Source organism: Momordica charantia (genome assembly GCF_013281855.1).
Source record: "Momordica charantia cultivar OHB3-1 chromosome 1 unlocalized genomic scaffold, Mcharantia_2.0 BLBB01000001.1, whole genome shotgun sequence".
In the NCBI taxonomy this organism is placed as follows: domain Eukaryota; kingdom Viridiplantae; phylum Streptophyta; class Magnoliopsida; order Cucurbitales; family Cucurbitaceae; genus Momordica; species Momordica charantia.
In genome coordinates, this window is record NW_028275157.1 from 1,240,937 (window position 1) to 1,253,586 (window position 12,650).

Genomic DNA, 12,650 nt, shown 5'->3' on the forward strand with positions numbered 1-12,650 from the left:
GGGACACGACAGCTCAGGTTCAACCTCCTTTAATTGATAAGGATCTATCTTCCATGTTTATCAACACTTTAAAGCATCCCTTCTATGATCGGATGATAGGAAGCATTTCCACTAATTTCTCTGATATTATGACCATCGGAGAAAGAATCGAGTACGGTATCAAGCATCGTCGATTAACTAGTATTGCTAGTGAGACATCGGCCACGAAAAAGGCAAGTTCTTTGAAGAAGAAGGAGGATGAGGTGCAAATGGTAAGAGCAGACCGACACTCTTGGAAACAACAACCGTATGGTCGGACAGCGCGATATGCTCTATATTATTACCCAACGCCATACGAGTATAATCAACCATATGTTAATAATGCAACTTCACATTTCTCTCCTATGCCTCTCAAAATTTTCGACTCCCAGCATGTCAAAACTTCCAACCTAGGCGTCAACAACATAATACATTCTATGACTTGTACTGACCTTGGGCATCACAATAACAGAGGAGCACGTAAACAGACTCAGTTCAACCCAATCCCTATGACTTGTACTGACCTTTTGCCTCAGTTATTTCAAAATAATCAACTAACACCGGTACCTGTGGATCCAATCCAGCCTCCATACCCAAGATGGTATGATGCAAATGTCCGTTGTGACTATCACGCAGGAGCTATAGAGCATTCAACAGAGAACTACACCGCACTTAAATACAGAGTTCAAACTTTAATCAAGGCAGGATGGTTGAACTTTAAAAAAGAAAATGGACCTGATGTCAATAACAATCCTTTGCCAAAGCATCAGAACCAACAAATAAATGCAGTTACAGCCGTGATAGAAGAAAGAGAGCAAACTGGTCCTTTAGTCTTCCCGTGTCCAAATGGTTTCAAGCTGGACAATTGGAGCGTGTTAGAGATACCATCTTTTGTTAATAATAAGTCAAAGTAATTTTTTCCCCTTATTTTCTTAATCAATAATTTTTTTTATTTATTGCATACATTCTGTCCAGACCTATTATTTGTCTATAATTCTCCATGTCAATAAAGTTTAAATTCATTCACTTTTTTTCCTTTGCTCTACTATTTCTCTTCGGGCCAATTTATTCATTTGTTTCTTTTTCTTTTTATTTATCCCTTATTATGTCTTAAGCAGTAATATTGAGATTGAATGTGATAATGATTCGAAATAGGAGCTTGATACACCTATATACAACGTCAATTCTGATGAGAAAATGGATGATGAGCCCTCTATTGAGTTATTGAGAATGTTAGAAGAAGAAGAAAAGATGTTGGGACCTCGTGAGGAATTAACTGAGACTGTTAACTTGGGGTCACAAGCGGAGGCCAAAGAGGTTAAAATAGGCACTAATATGTCTTCAGAGAGTCGTAACAAGTTGATAGAGTTACTTGATGAATATTCTGATGTTTTTGCTTGGTCCTATTAAGATATGCGTGGTTTAGATACAGACATTGTAGTGCACAAATTGCCAATCAACCCATAGTTCAAGCCGGTGAGGCAGAAGTTACGGAAAATGAGGCCAGATATGTTAATCAAGATAAAGGATGAAGTGAGGAAACAAATTGATGCAGGTTTCCTTACGGTATCTAATTACCCTGAGTGGGTGACGAACATTGTCCCTGTATCAAAGAAAAATGAACAAGTAATAATGTATATGGATTATAGAGACTTGAATCGTGGAAGTCCAAGAGACAACTTCCCGCTTCCTCATATCAATGTTTTGGTGGATAACACTGTTGGATTCTCAACCTCTTCCTTTATGGATGAGATCTCAGGATACAATCAAATCAAGATGGCACCTGAGGATCACAAAAAAAACCACATTCATTACGCTATGGGGAACCTTTTACTACAAGTTATGTCGTTTGGGCTAAAAAACGCTGGGGCAACCTACCAGCGTGCCATGGTTACCCTCTTTCATGACTTGATGCACAAAGAAATTGAAGTTTACGTAGATGATATGATTGCCAAGTCAAAACAAGGCAAGGAGCACACGACTAATTTAAGGAAGCTATTTGATCGATTGAGGAAGTTCAAATTGAAACTCAATCCCAACAAATGAATATTTGGGGCAACCATGGGAATAATTCTGGGATTTGTAGTAAGCGAAAAAGGCATTAAAGTTGACCCGGATAAAGTCAAAACAATCTTAGAGATGCCACCTCTACAGACATTGAAAGAAGTTAGAGATTTCCTAGGACGACTCAGTTACCTCGCAAGGTTCATATCTCACTTAACACTAACTTGTGAACCCATCTTCAAGTTGCTCCGCAAGAACAATGATGGGGTATGGAGTGAAGATTGTCAAGCAGCATTTAATAGGATTAAGTAGTATTTGCAGGACCCTCTAGTTCTTGTGACACTAACTCTAGGACGGCCGCTTATTTTATATCTCACAATGACTGAAAACTCAATGAGATGTGTATTGGGGCAGCATGATGACTCAAGCAGAAAAGAACATGCCATATATTATTTGAATAAGAAGTTTACCGATTGAAATAACTAATGCATTTCAACTTCCTGGTGTCTCTCAGGATGCACTAAGATTAAAAATGTTTCCTTTTTTCTCTCAGGGATGGTGCAAGGACTTGGCTAAACGCGTTAGAACCAAATTCTATCAACACATGGGCGGAACTGACGGAGAAATTTTTGGCAAAGTACCATACTTTGACTAGGAACGCAGACCTTCGAGAGGACATTGTGTCTTTTAGACAGAAAGAGAACGAAGCAGATCAAGAAGCTTGAGAGCGTTTTAAGGAGTTACTTAGAAGATGCCCGAGCCATGGTTGCCCGCATGTGTGTAGATTGAACAATTCTATAGAGGATTGGATCGTTCATCAAGGATGATATTGAACACTGCAGCCAATGGCTCGTTGTTAGAGAAGTCGGTAAATGAGATCGTTGATATCTTGAATAAGATGACATACATTAATGACCAAGGTGAAATAGGAAGGTCATTACCAAAGAAGCAAGTATAAGCCGGAGTCTTTGAGTTAGACACAGTAGCTTCAATGCAAGCCCAAATGGCGGCTATGAACCAGATGTTAAAGCAGTTGACAATGGAGAAGGAAACCAAAACCGCCACTTCGGCGATACTTGAACTCTCTCCTGTTTTACAAATTTCAGATATATCTTGTGTCTATTGTGGTGCTAACCACTTGTATGAGAATTGTCCAGCTAATCCAGCGTCTATTTTCTATGTAGGTCAAGGTGCCCAGCGGAATTTCAACCCGTATTCAAAGACTTACAACCCTAGATGGAGGCACCATCCAAACTTTTCCTCGAGTAACCAAGGAGTAGCTAGTAGCAGTGCACAAGCACCCGCTCAACAATACAAGCAAAACTACACTCCTCCTAGTTTTCCATCTCAACCGGTGTCGCAGCCCCAACAATACAATCAGCAAAGAGGTCAAATTACTATTCAGCAAAGTGGTAGCAACGCAAGTTTTGGAGGCCATAATGAAAGAGTTCATGACAAGAACTGATGCTGCGATAAGAAGCTTGGAGATGTAAGTGGGGCAGATAGCTAATGATAAAAAATCTAGACCCCAAGGAACATTGCCTGGACACACAGAAAATCTGAAACGAGATCGTGAGGGAAAGGAGCACTGTAAGGTAGTTATCACAAGAAGCGAATTAAGTTAAGCAGTTATCACTTCCAGACGAAGGAACTAATGCAGTTACACCTGTTCCTGCATCCACCTCCAATACACAGCAAGAAGAGAATGCATAACCTGTAAGTTCAGAAGAAAAATGTAAGAAGGCGGATACAGGTAAGCAAGTGGTGCCCAGAACTCAACAGGTACGTAATATTAAGATTCCTCCACCTTTCCCCCAAAGGCTAGTTAAAAAGAATAAAGATAGTCATTTTAAGAAGTTCTTTGAGATTCTAAAACAGTTGCATATCAATATACCTCTCATAGATGCTTTAGAACAAATGCCTAACTATACTAAATTTTTAAAAGACATCATATCTAGGCGTAAGAAGTTAGGTGAGCATGAGACGATAGCCTTGACAAAGTGTAGTAGTGATGCTCTAGGGAATCCATTGCCTGTTAAATGTAAGGACCCAAGTAGTTTTACCATCCCTTGCTCAATAGGAGCTAAGAACCTAGGAAGAGCATTGTGTGACTTAGGAGCAAGCATTAATCTTATGCCTCTTTCTGTTTTTAAAGATTTAAATATAGGAGAAGCTCGTCCCACTACTGTCACTTTACAACTAGCTGATAGATCAATAAAGAAACCGGAAGGAAAAAATAGAAGATGTGCTTGTTAAAGTTGATAACTTTATTTTTCCCGCCGATTTCATAATTTTGGATTGTGAAGCAGATCTTGAGGTGCCGATCATTCTTGGGAGGCCATTTTTAGCAACTGGAGATACGGTTTCCAATGTTAGGAAATGAGAGATCACAATGAAGGTCAATGATGAGCAGGTAACCTTCAATGTCCTCGATGCGATGCGTCTCCCGGATGAAGTCGAGGAGTGCTCTACAATAGGAGAAATCATGGAGGAACTACAACAAATGATGGTGGAAGACTTAGAAGCAAATTTAGAGGCCACAGAAAAAGAATCCAAAATTGCGCCTGGCGCAATTTTGCCCCAATTTGAGCGTTTTGAGTTTTTGCAGCGGACAATTGCGGATTTGAAGGCCTTGCAACCTTCAATCATTGAACCTCCAGAATTGGAGAAGAAACCCCTACCTTTTCATTTAAAATATGCTTATTTGGGTTTAAACGATACTTTGCCCGTTATCATTTCTTCATATTTGTCTAATGAACATGAACCTTTGCTTTTGCAGGTTTTATCAAAGTACAAGAGGGCTATTGGATGGACCATAGTGGACATAAGAGGAATTAGCCCTACATTTTGCATGAACAAAATCATCCTGGAGGAAGGAGCCACAAATTCTATCGAGTGCAAAAGGAGGCTTAACCTGAAAATGAAAGAAGTGGTCAAAAAGGAAATCATAAAATGGTTAGATGCTGGAGTGATCTACCCCATCTCGGATAGCAGCTGGGTTAGCCCGATTCAATGCGTTCCTAAGAAGGGTGGTATGACGGTGATTACAAACGACGACAACGAGTTGATCCCAACTAGAACGGTGACTGGTTGGAGAGTGTGTATGGACTACCGTCGGTTAAACAAGGTAACTCGAAAAGACCATTTTCCATTACCCTTTATTGACCAAATGCTTGATCGTCTTGCAAGGAATGAATGCTATTGTTTCCTCGATGGGTATTCTGGTTACAACCAGATTACTATAGCTCCGAAGGACCAAGAAAAGACCATGTTCACGTGTCCCTATAGGACATTTGCATTCCGGAGAATGTCGTTCGGTCTTTGTAATGCTCCCGCTACCTTCCAAAGATGCATGACCGCTATTTTTTCAGACATGATAGAAAGCACGGTAGAGATTTTCATGGATGATTTTTCTGTGTTTGGTGAGTCGTTTGATGTTTGTTTAGAGAACTTAGAGAATGTTTTAAAAAGGTGTGAAGAGACTAATCTTGTGTTTAATTGGGAGAAGTGTCATTTTATGGTACGTGAAGGTATAGTCTTAGGTCACAGAATTTCAGAAAAATGAATTGAGGTCGATAGGGCTAAAATAGATGTGATTGCTAAACTACCCCCTCCTACAGCTGTAAAAGGTGTTAGAAGTTTCTTAGGACACGCGGGTTTCTACCTCCATTTTATAAAAGATTTTGCAGAAATTTCTAAGCCCTTGTGTTAGTTGTTGGAAGTGGATCGACCCTTTGTTTTTTATGAACATTGTTCGAAAGCTTTTGAGACACTTAAGAATGCACTTAGCTCAGCACCTATCATAATTGAACCAGATTGGAACTTGCCATCTGAACTAATGTGTGATGCAAGTGATTTTGCTGTAGGTGTGATGTTGGGTCAACGAAAAGGTAAAGTTTTTCATCCTGTTTATTATGCAAGTAAAACTTTGAATAGTAGTCAGTTGAACTATACTGTGACTGAGAAAGAACTTTTGGCTGTTGTTTTCGCATTTGATAAGTTTCGTTCATATTTGATTGGGACTAAAGTGATAGTGTTTACCGGTCATTCTGCACTTAAATACTTGTTTGCTAAAAAAGAAGCTAAGTCTATGTTGATTAGATGGATCTTGTTGTTACAAGAGTTTGACTTAGATATAAAAGATAGAAAAGGAACAGAAAACCAAGTAGCAGATCATCTATCTAGGCTAGAGTCTTCTTTGCAGCATGATAGTTGTGAGATTAAAGAGCATTTTGTGGATGAGTATCTTTTAGCGATTTCTGAAGTCCCTTGGTATGCTGACTATGCGAACTATCTGGTGAGCAAAATAATTCCTAATTATTTGAGTAAGCACCAGATAAAGAAGTTCTTTCATGATGTTAGGTTTTATAGATGGGATGAACATTTCTTGTTTAAACTAGGACCTGACAATATTCTTTGTAGGTGTGTTGCTGAACATGAACAGAAGGAGATTCTTGAGGCATGCCACAAATCACCATATGGTGGGCATTTTGCTGGACGTAAGACTGCAGCAAAGGTCCTCCAAAGTGGTTTCTTTTGGCCGTCTCTATTTCGAGATGCTCATATATTCACTCAAGGATGTGACCGCTGTAAAAAATCAGGTAACTTGACAAAGAAGCATGAGATGCCCTTAAACCCAATATTGGAAGTTGAACTTTTCGATGTTTGGGGCATCGACTTCATGGGTCTGTTCCCACCTTCATTCGGTAAGAATTACATTCTCTTGGCTGTTGATTATGTCTCGAAATGGGTTGAGGCTTTGACCACCCCTACTAACGATGCCAAGGTAGTTTCTCTCTTCTTGCAAAAGTTTATTTTTACTAGATATGATACACCTAGATGCTTGATTAGTGATGAGGGTACACAGTTTTTGAATAAGGCAGTAAGTAATTTGCTTAAAAAGTATAACATTCACCATAAGATTGCTACTGCATATCACCCACAAACTAATGGACTAGCAGAGAAATCAAATAGGGCAATAAAATCAATTTTAGAGAAGTCCGTGAATGTAAATAGGAAGGACTGGGCTATTAAACTTGATGATGCTTTGTGGACGTATAGAACTGCTTATAAAACTCCATTAGGCATGTTCCCATATCGCATTGTTTTTGGTAAAACATGTCATCTTCCATTAGAATTAGAACATAGAGCATATTGGGCTACGCGGAAACTAAATTTTGATTATGTTGCTGCAGGTGAAGCGAGATTGCTCCAGTTACATGAGTTGGATGAATTTCGTCAGTTTTCTTATGAGAATGCCAAGATGTACAAAGAACAAACTAAGAAGTGGCATGATAAAAAGATAATGGACAAGAATTTAGAACCTGAAAACTTAGTTTTGCTTTTTAACTCTACATTAAAGTTGTTTCCAGGTAAGCTTAAGTATACATGGTCGGGCCCTTTCGTAGTTGAACATGTTTATCCACATGGAGCGGTGGATTTAAAGGGTTCTAAAGGTAATATCTTTAAGGTAAATGGGCATCGGGTCAAGAAATATTATGGCGAGTATATTGACAGAGGTAAAACCTCTGTAATACTTAAAGACCCGTGAGAAAACAGTGGAAACAGTCCCTCGGATAGTTTCGGGGGCGTTTTTATGTAAAATATTTTTTGTTTTCTTTTTGCGAAATTTTTACATTATCTTTAAGGCTTTTTTGTGTAGATTCCAAATCTAGGCGCAATTTAAGAAAAAAAAATTGATTTTTTTTTAGTTGTTAGGGCTTTCGGGCTTTACGTGGGTTATGTTTAAATGGGCTTTGGGTTGTTTTTCAATCAAAAGGAAGCCTAATTTTAAACCCAATTATGTCTTTAATAGGTTTTAAAACATAAAACAAAAAGCCCTAGAATTTGAAAACACCCCATTCACGATTTTTACCAAGATTTTCTCACTTGTTTTCAAATCTTCTCTCAAGAAATCTCAAATAATCTCAAAGTCTCTTTCATCTCTCTCTTTTTCGGCACCTTTAGGGTTTATTGGAGGGATTTTCGTTGTCGATCGTGAAGCAAGATCAAGAACCATGGAAGGTTCATCTTCCTTCAAGCCGCACGACAAATAGAAGGAAAAGAAGAGAGTGTTGTTGCCTCCACCAACCAAACCGGGTATGATTTCTCTTGAACCTCCTAGGATTTCTCATGAAAAGTTAGTTTTTGATCCTAGGAAACAAAGAAGAAAATATGAGGAAGCTATAAGAATGAACCCTAGGAGAAATCTATCCATAGGTGGTACAAATTTTGAAAAAATTAATATGGAATCTAATGATGCTAGGGTTAATAAAGAAGGTTCTAGTGAAAAGAAATTAGGAGGTGTTAATAAAGTTTATCTTCGAAAAAATCAATCTCTAGAGGAAAAAGGTGTTGTTTTAGATGAAGGAATAGCTAGACTTCAAGAGAGAGCGGAGATGTTCAGTAAAAATAACAAAATTAGGGATAAAAAGAATGAGAGCGTTTATGCGAAAATTGAGGAATTAAACATAAAATGGCAAGAATTCATGGAAAACTCAAAGAAAGTGAGTGAGGAGATTCAACTTGAGTTAAATAGCATGAGTATACGTCGTAGGATGAATCTTTCTCAAGATAACCCTGTTTCCGAGTCTTTATAACTGTCTATCCCTTCCTCTCTTTCCACTACTGTTGTTGTGCATGTTGAAGGTAAAGAACAGGTTAGTGGAGACTCAGAACACGACACGGAGCCCTTGGAGCACTCAGATTCGGCCACAGTCGAAATTCAATGCCAAATTGCGCCTGGCGCAATTATGGATGAAACTCCACTGGCCACTCTACAAGGTATTTTGTCTCCATCTTTTCCAGATTCTATCTTGACTAAAAAGCCCCTAGTTTTTTATGATTCATAACAGGAAAGGACAACGTCAAAAATTGCCGAATTTTTTGTGGCGTTGAATGAAACAAGGGGAGAAGATCCTTTGAAAGATGATGGAAAGAGTGGGGCAACACAAGGACAATTGAATGTTGATGGAGAGGATGAAGATTTTGGAGAATTACCCCAAGAAGTGCATGGAGATGAGTTTGAGGATGAGGAAGACAATGACGATATCTCTTAATATGAAGTGAGAGTACGAACTCCGGTGCACGAATCTCAGCAAGTTGATGAGGAGCCCCTGTAAAAGAGCAAGAAAGAACATCCGGTCCTGTGGATGTCCCTAGTGAGGCCATGGCAGAATCATTCTCCTCTTTTTCACAAGGTAAAACCCCTTCTTTATCAAGTTTGAATGTTTCTGACCCAAACTTTGTTGCTACTACAGAGACTTCAGATGAGGAGGTGAGCCTGGCCGAAGTGGTGAAGAAAACACAAAAGAAGAAAAAAGTGGCAGAAATTGCACCTGGCACAATTTCTAGGCCTAGGACCCACGCCGCTGTAGCACGTTTGGCTGCCAAAAAGAAGCCGAGGCTGGTCCATCTAAAAAAGCCAAGAGGGCTAGGGTGCAAAGAGAGGCAGAAGAGCCACTTGAGGAGGCCAATGAAGAGGAGCCCGATTCTACAGAACAAACAACATCAAGAGTAAAAAGGGTGAGATTGGAGGTGAGGAGGCCCAACTTCACAAAACGTGATATCCTCCTTGAGAGAGGTGATGAGGCCCAAGAGCCGGTGCCAGAATATGTTAAGAGGAGGCTTGTGGAGAATGGTTGGGAGGCTTGTTTGCCCCAACTACGCGTGTATCAGATGTCTTGGTGAAAGAGTTTTACACTGCCATCAACCCAAGCCGAGGGGATGTAGTGAGAGTATGGGGTAAAGTGGTAAAATTCTCGCCTTCTAATATTAATACTCACTATGGTTTGTTGGACGTCTTTAATGCTATAGGTAATGAAATTTTGGTGCATCCATCGGACGAGCAAGTGGAGGAGGTGCATAGACTTATTTGTAGACCACATAAGACATGGACCGTCTCAACCACAGGGAAGCTTTCCTTAAAGCCCCTTGACATTAATGAGCAAGCAAAGATTTGGATGTATGTGGTGAAGAACCGGTTGATCCCCACTTCTCACGATTCCTCCATTAAGCACAATAGGGCGACGATAGTGTACATTCTCATGAAGGGCGTTGAGTTCAACTTTGGGGAGCTCATAAGAAACGAGATTCGGAGTTGCTCTAAGAAAATGGTAGGTTCTCTTGTTTTTCCTGGACTAATAACTGAGTTATGCTTGCAGGTGGGAGTGGCAGCTGATGATGCCAATGTTGTGATGCCCAAGAAGCCGTTCACATTCCTAAGAAGAGTTTGGGGGTATTCCATTGTTCGAGAGGAAGATTCTCCCATTACCGTCGCGGATCCCGAGACCCGAGGGGTGGTGACAAGGGAGTAGTATGATGAGCTTAGGCACAAGTATGAGCTTCTTTTGGTTACCCAACGTGCCACATGTGCTTTCCTCAAGAAGATATACGGGAGTGGCACACAAGTATGGATCTTGATTGTTTAGTTTAGTCTGCATGTTAGGTTGTGTAGGTTGTTTTTGTTCTTTTAGTTTGCATGGTAGGTTGTTTAGTTTAGTTTTTGTTTTAGGTTAGTGTTGGGATGTTGTGTTGTTAGGAATGTTTATAAAGTATGTTTTTGCATATGTTTAAAGTTCAAGCTTGCATGCTTCCTTGTTCTAGCTACTAGCTTGTCTTTAGCTTCTTCAATGCATCTTTTCTAAACTTTCAACATGTTCATCTTTTTAATGAAATGCTTTCCATTGTTCTTTGTTTTTGTATCATGTCGATGAGGATTCTTAAGGGCTTGAATAGGTTAGATTTCCTAGTTTTATGATCAAGCCATAAGTCATTTTCCATTCTGTTTGTTTTGGTTATAAAACTGTGTTCTACTTCTTTTTGTTTTGAAACCTTAACTTTTTCATTGCTTTGGAAGTCCTTGTCCTTTTTGTGCCAAAATTTTGCATCTCTCAAAATTTCTTTCCCCAGTGAGGATACTGCTTCCCTTAAGTTTGGGGGGGATGGTGTGTGTCCTTTTGTTTTAAGAAAGAAAATGCATTTTATGTTTTGGAAAAAGAGTCAAGAAAGAAATGCAAGCAATAAAAGAGTCTTATGCAAAAAGAGCCATAGCAAGAAAAAATTTTCGAAAGAAAGAGTATGAAAAAAGAGTCCAAAAGAAGAAAAGCAAGTAAAAAAAAAAGAGTCGTGAGAGAAAATAAGAGTGGGGGAAAGAAAAATAAAAGTGAAAGTAACAAAAGAGTGGTAAGAAACATGAGAGGAAATGAAACGCACTTACTTTTTCACGAGTCCCACTATAGACATTCATTTTCTTTAAATTGGTGGCGTTAGCATATTGGCCGGTGGTAGCCTACATATTAAGGTGACTTCGTGAAAACCATTGTCGAAATCATTTTATGCCGGGTTGCTACCTAACAAGTTTCTATGAGTGGTTGTGGTTTGAAACCGATGTTAGTGTGTTGAAAACCTCAGGGGCTAGTAGCCGGTCCACTTGATGTTAAAATGTTTGAATCAAAATGGAAGTGTGCATATTCCATGGTTTTGTAAAAGAGTTTTGTGTTTTAGAAAAGAAGAAGATTTAGAATCGTTTTTATTTTCAAAACAAAGGATTGTTTATGGTTTGTTGGCTTGAGATTAAAGTTAAAACGTTTAGCTTGTGGAGCCTTTCCTGAGACTTATATGATTCATTTACTTAGAACATTTGGATTGTTGATCATTCATCTTTCTAGCATGTTGATTGTTTTAGATTTGTTGTCGTTGTTTTTGCTTGAGGACAAGCAAATGGCTAAGTTTGGGGGTGTGTTAGGGTTGACTTTTTACAGCAGAAACATGTGTCGGTAGCCCTGTTTGACCACGTGTTTGACCCATTTCCCATTATTATTTGTCAAAAAGGACCACATATTCTTAAAGTAGAACATACATAGATTATTTCTGCATAAAAGTCAAACTATGGTACTTTAGGGAAAATATGAGATAAATGCGGTCAAAGTTGGATGAAAAGAACTGAATTCTGTTTTTTGCGAGGGCAATTTGTCAAAACGCACGTTTTGATTAATGAAGGGCAAGGAGAACATTTACCACATGTTTAAAACCGTGAGTCCAAGTCCAAGTGAAGTGGTTAGGTGAATCTCAACCTTTTTCCACCTAAAATGGAGGAGAGTTTCAACCAACCTATGGTGCTATAAAAGGAAGTCATTCATCCTTGAGCAAATCATCCCTTCCAAGCTTCATTTCATCTTGTTTTATATGCTCTCTAGTTGTAGAACACGTTTTTAGGGTTTATGTTCATGTTCTAGTTGTTCATTTCTTCGTTTTTTATGCTTTTATCTTTCGTAGTGCTTTTAATTCGAGTTCTTTCTTCCGTTCTTTGTTCATTCTGTTATTTTAAAGTTCTTTAGCGAGTTTCAACTCCCCTCACACTCAAGAGAGAAGAGGGTCAAGCTAGAACTCCTTGTACGACTTATTTATTCATTTAAATTCAATGAAAAATACTTTCTTTATGTTTTCGTGCATTTACTTTCATTTAATTATGTTCTAAATTAGTTATCAACCTCCTTGTGGAATGCCTTAGTTAAATGATTTGATTTTCAACACGCTCGGGATTTTTGCCAGATTGCGCCTGGTATTTTTTTGGGTTGGTTTCTAAAAACTTCTCTTTACGTCTTTTTTCTATTTGGCCAATGGGAACT